This window comes from Triticum urartu, chromosome 1 (genome assembly GCF_003073215.2).
Source record: "Triticum urartu cultivar G1812 chromosome 1, Tu2.1, whole genome shotgun sequence".
Classification (NCBI taxonomy): domain Eukaryota; kingdom Viridiplantae; phylum Streptophyta; class Magnoliopsida; order Poales; family Poaceae; genus Triticum; species Triticum urartu.
In genome coordinates this window covers 12,646,818-12,653,324 of record NC_053022.1, presented here as the reverse complement: position 1 = coordinate 12,653,324, position 6,507 = coordinate 12,646,818, and positions in this window count along the sequence as shown.

Here is a 6,507-nt window from a genome sequence, read left to right as displayed (position 1 = left end):
TAGTTAAAGCAATTTTTCTCGCATCGACGTGGACGATGCCTATCCCGCATCCTCGTCGTCAAGTCGGCGGAGGACGACACCTGCTTGACCAGATGGGCCATGTCCGGGACTGGGCTCCGCCGGGGTGGTACAGGGAGGCGCTACCTACTGGGGGGCGCAGGTTGGTGAGGAGCCAGCCTGCCGTTGACCCGAACCTTCTTTGGTGGCGGTCGCGTGGGCCAGTGACGGTCCAGAGGCTTGAGGACTCCGCGGAGGTGGTGCATCACCGTGTCAGTGAGGAGGACGCGCACGTCCGTCGCTACTTGTTTGCGTTGGAGCACAGGTTCTCCAATACCTGGCAGGTTCTCTAGGGATCTCACTGGAGCTATGATCCCGTGATGGTTCCTTCTCTGTGGGTGTCCACCGCCCGCGCCGATACCCGTCGTGTGCTAGGTTTTTAGTTGTACTAGTGATGTTATATCTATGACACTATTCGGGATGTATTAGTGATAATATTCGACGATGTACGGATGCATGAGATGATTTACTTTTGCTTATTGAATGCATGATAATTTGAGTCCTATAAGATATTTTGAAATGTATATCTTGTGTTGCTCAATATCCAAGTGGCCGGTCATGTTTGCAGGTTACACCTCCGAGTGGCCTATGTTTTGCCGGAGTGTTGATTCATTTCCGTTCCGGCAAATTTCAGGCGCTCGATATGTCCTATTTTAGCAAAGGTCATGCCGGATTTCTCCGTGAATTTTGGCATGACTTTTGCCAGAATATGTAGGAAATATCGAGTGCCCTGGATTTGTGTGTTGAGTATCCTTGTAGTTGTCTTCTATCGATTTTCAATTAATGTTTTAACTATGAACATAGGAAATGTCTGACGACAAAAAGGATTTCGGTATTTGCAAATACTGCGAAGACGAGCGCGGCCTGTGCGACGGAATCTTCCTAGATGATGATAGGCGCTTCAGCATCAAGCTGGACGAGAACTTCGAAGTGGATACAGTAAGTCACAACGACAAGTCTTTTTTCGTAATTAAGCATGACATCTGCTTTATTTGCTTCAACTTATATTTTTTTACTATTCTACTAGCGTATCCCCTGCCATGCAAGAGTTTTTATATTGGATAAGATAGGTTTCAGTCATACTATGGAGGTAAAAAAAGTTTACTTGAAGACCGAGCATGGTTATATTTTCCATGCAAAATTATACAATTCAGACGACTACACCTATTTTTGATGCAAAACATGGCGAGCACTATGCAAGACTTATGCATTTGAGCCTGATATGGTTATCACCTTTGATATTCGTCCGGAAGATGATATTGAAGGTAATACCGACATCTGGGTCGATGTGCAGACACCTCCAGTTACACCATTATGTAAGTTTCTCAACCATATTTATGTCTTTGATATTGTTTATTCAAAAATAGTTGACAACTAATTTGTATTGTCAGCTTATTTCGATGCAAGCAAACATGTCCAGCGCTTGGTAGACAGGACCTACTACTGTCCCGGGGCTGAACTAAACTGCGAGGAGCTAAGTCATTATGTTTTATGGCTTGAGGATCTTGATACTGTCAAGACAAATTTTCTTCCTGGACTTAGAAATGTTAGTACTGAAAACGTGTGACCAATAGTGTTCGTAATGAACTACAGTCACATCTATTTAGGAAGGATGGTAAGATTTTTACTATTTGTCCTCAGTGCATCTTTTCCATACATTATTTGTGAATCTAAACTTCATTGCTAAGTATGTTACCATACAATGTTTTTTCAACAGGGACTCCCGATGAATGTTGTGCCTTATGGGATCGAGACTAAAGGTACCATGAGTATTATTAGCTTACGGCCAAGATATCCTACATGTTACTTTAGTGCATTCAAGATCAGCGATGAATGCTTAATAGTGCAAGACTGGACCAGATATGTGATGGGGGAGCGCAGAGAAGTACTAGGGGGCAGCAAACAGATGTGCTACCCAAAATTAGGAGACAGGTTTATCTGCATGCTCCAACTTGATCAAGGAGGAGAGCTACACATGTTTTATGTTATTTTACCTAAGAGAGAGCAGCAGGAGTGATTAGCTAGCTAGAAATGAGTTTGAGGATGATGATGTGCTACACTATTACTATGATGATAAAATAGCTAGTGTTGGTGGTAATGACTATGATGATTATTATTAGCTAGTGTTGGTGGTGATTAGCTAGCTAGAATGAGAGTTTGAAGATGATGATGTGTGCTACACTATGACTATGATAATTAAATAGCTAATGTTGGTGGTAATGACTATGATGATGGTTAAATAGCTTGTGTTGGCGGATTAGATTCAAATGGAGGCAACATGTGGTGCACATCGAAAGTACATCTAGTCCAAACTAGATCAAGTTTGGATTTGTAGTATACTTTTGACATGCACCATATATTGCCTCCACTTGAAACTAATCCACCTTCATTTGACACACTGTTATGGACATAATGATGTAAACCTCATAACTGGTATTGTACCAATATTTGTACGATAAATACACTAAAAAAATTAAAAAAAAAGAATACTAGTAGCGATGGACGGAAAACGCGCTGCCAGTAGTTACATTAGCAGTAGCGCGGGATTGAACAAACGCTGCAGCTACTTGTCCTAGCAGTAGCGCGTGTAGCACGCGCTACTGCTAAGGAATAGCTGTAGCGCCTTAACAGTAGCGCATATCCCCGCGCTACTGATAGGCGTAAAACCCACGCTGCTGCTAGCCTTTTCCCTAGTAGTGTTGGCGTGGATTTTTCTTTATTTCTTTTAAGACGTTTCGTGGAGTTTCAGGACTTTTGGAGCTGCGCAGAATAGGTCTCTAATATTTGCTCCTTTTCCAGACCAGAATTCCAGCTGCCGGCATTCTCCCTCTTTATGTAAACCTTGTAAAATAAGAGAGAACATCCATAAGTATTGTGATATAAAGTGAAATAACAGTCCATAATGCGATAAATTCGATATAAAAGCATGATGCAAAATGGACGTATCAATCACCGCATTGGAGCCGGACGAACCGGCAAGGATTTCTCCCGCACTCCAAACCCCGCCGCCCAACAAGAGCCGACCAGCAAAACCACCGCCCAACACCATGCGCCATCGCGGTTGCGCCACCACCCATGCCGTCTCAGTGCGAGCACCAACACGCGACCAAGAAGACCGGAGAGAAGAGCCAAGCGACGAGAGCAGCACCACCAAGCAAGAGGGAACCACCTCCACCACCATCGTGCGAGAAGCCCGCGCTGCCGGCACCGTCGCGGTCGCCGTCCGGACACGACAGCGAGGCATACCAGGCCACCCTGGCCCGGCCAGGCCTGAAACTGGCCCGCTAAGCCCCCTCGGCCATGCTGTAGCATGCTGGGGTCAGCGCTACCAGCACCTAGCCGCTCATCGCCGCTCCCCCGCCTCCTGGGAGTCACGCTGCAGACCCGCCCCGCCGTCGGCCCACCCAGCCCCAGATGGGGCCCGTAGGGCCCAGATTTGGGCCGAGCGCCACCGCCCGGTCGCACCGCTACGCCAGCCCGCTGCCAATGACACCGCCACCCACCCACGCCATGTCGGGGAACCCCGCCACCAGCCAGACCGCCGCCGCCTAGGATCACCCCCCGATGAGTTTTTGCCCCATGCCGGAGAGCCATCGGGAGGGGAAGGTCAGGGGGCCGCCGCCACCAGCGTCCCCAGGTCCAGGCCGGCCGCGGGCGCGAGCGCGAGCGACGACAGCGGGGAGGGAGGAGGGAGGGGGTGGTGGAGGAGGAGGAGGTCACCGTGCGGCCGGTCGCCTGCGGGGCAACGCGGCCGCGAGAGAAGAAGAGAGGGTGGTTTTGCAGCAACGTTCAATAGTGGGTAGGAAAGGATTCAGCAGAAGCCAAATTAGCGATAGGGGCTCCACTAGTAGAAAAAGGCCCATTTGTCCTGGTTCTGGAACCGGGACTAAAGGGTTGGTAGTAAAGAACCACCCCTTTAGTCCCGGTTCTTACGAACCGGGACAAAGGCCCTCCACGTGGCCGCTGTCTGGAGCTTCACCTTTAGTCCCGGTTGGTGTTACGATTTTTTTTTGATTTTTTCCCCGATTTTCAAATTTCTGAATTGTTTTACAATTTAATCTGTAATCACCCCTCATCACTGCTCAATTTAACCTTTAATCTCTAATCACCCCTCATCATTCCAAATCATCTAACTTCCCGGCTGGTCACACATCCTCTCACTACTCCTGCCTGAGCATGCTTAACTTCCAGGTTCTATTCCCCCTCGTTTCCAAGTTTGCATTTGTTGTTTTCCTGACAATAGTAAGATGTCAATCATATTAACCCTCAGGAGTTTAGCTTGAGCATGAAGTCACACATTTATTTGTTTGAGTTTGAAACTATTATTCTAAAAAACAATAATTATTTAGTAACACTAATATTTCTTGAATAAGTAGTTTGACCATTGTATGACCATAGTTTGACCAGATTTGACCAAAAATTCAAAAAAACTGAAATAATTTTTTAGTAACACTAATATTCTTGAATAATTATTTAGTAACACTAATACTTCTTGAATAAGTAGTTTGACCATAGTTTGACCAAATTTAACCAAATTTAACCAAAATTCAAAAAAACTGAAATTTGAGCATAATTTTTTTTCTTTTTAGAATTTGAGGATTCTAAAAATTTGCAAAATGGTCTACGGCAGTCAAAATCGGATGCGGATTTTTGTGCTGAACATTTTGATATATTATACGTTTTTTTTCTGACATCGTATGCAAAAGTTATAGCCGTTTTTCTTTTTGATAACACTTTTTTGCAAAACATGTCCATATTTAAGTTTTTTAATTTTCCTAAATAGTAGATGTAGTAATATAAGTACATCTCGAAGGATTTTATTTTTAAAAGTTTTGTTCATTTCCTTTTGTTTTTTTCAAAACTGAAATGGCGATACACGAGAGGGGGGGGGGGTGTAGAGTTTGAGATACGACCCCCTTTAGTCCCGGTTTGAGACACGAACCGGGACCAAAGGGCATCGCACCCTTTAGTCCCGGTTCGAGCAGCTAAAGGCATTAGTCCCGGTTTGAGACACGAACCGGGATTAAAGGGTGCGAATGCAAGCATGACTAATGTGTATATTGAGCTGTGACCAAAGCCCTGTTTTCTACTAGTGCTCCTAGGTAAATTTGAGGAAAGGAAGAAATGGAGCACTGCAGAACTTGCGCAATTTATTTTGCGAGTGCTGGGGAGGCGTGCATGGGGACAAAGGTTGTTTTGTCGATACTAATGGATAGAGATAGCCGGCAAAGTTTTGATGGATTAGCTTTAGCTGGGTGATAGCTTCAACTAAAGCATGTGCAATAAATAACCTGTCATTGGCATATAGTAGGGTTGTAGGAGGGAGGTGTGTGAAGATGGAGTGTGTCTGCCGTTTGATGGATCATTTGTTGTAGTAGGCCAGCAATGATAATGAAGAGGTAGGGGGTAGAGTGGGTTACCTTGGGGCAGTCCATTTGACAGTTTATCCAAGTTCCTAGGACACCATTTAACAGTATAGAGAGAATGTCATTGATCCAGCTCCGGGAAGTCCTAACAGTTTAGGATGGCTATCAAGGAGGACCAAGAGAGTGAGTCAAATGCTTTTCAGAAGTCTACTTTTAGGACCATGGTAGGTGCTTTCTTATATATGGGCATATGGCAGGAGAAGACTTGGTTGGCAGTGAAAAAGAATTTTTCGGCGATATTTGTGCCCACTGATGAACCCAGTTTGATTTCGTGGATGAGGAGGGGGATGAGAGTCTTCAATCTGTTAGTGAAGACTTTTGCCACCCCTTTTATAGGACTGTTTTTATGAGAAATGGGCTGGTAAGTGTCAGGTGTTGCCGCAGAGTCCTTTTTGGGCAATAAAACGATGAAGGTCCGATTAATTCTTTCAGTATGCACATAAAGGTTGTAAAGTTTCTAAACAAACATAAAGGTTGTAGAACTCATCGAAGAAACAGGATGCAGGAATTTCTTGCAAAGCTAAACATGCTTGGATGGAGATATGGTTATTTATGATGTTCGTTAATTCGTGAGTATTAAGTACTGGTCCGTCCAAGGTACAACAAGTCCATTCAAATATCTTGATATCTCATATTAATTGATTCTGGAAAATAATTTGCCTGGACTTTAGTACTAGCCTCACGGATGATGCATTGTTGCCTTCCATACCCCATCACCCAAGAAACCAAGAAACCAAGGCGTTATTCAAAATACCTCTATATAGGTCGCCCCACTCGTTCTTGCAAGAAACCAAGCAATACAGAGCTAACAACACAATTCAAGTTCGCTTTTATATCATGGGACGGAGGGAGTACAACACACCCTTAGTGCACACAGAAAAAATGGGTGACGTCAAATTAGCCGATGAAAATTGAACGGAACTACCGGCACATGGGCGAGGCCCTAGGATTTCAGAGTGAAACTCACGCTCCACCTCAAGGGGTCGAGCAGGACCTTAACAACAACTACACATAGAAAAACCTA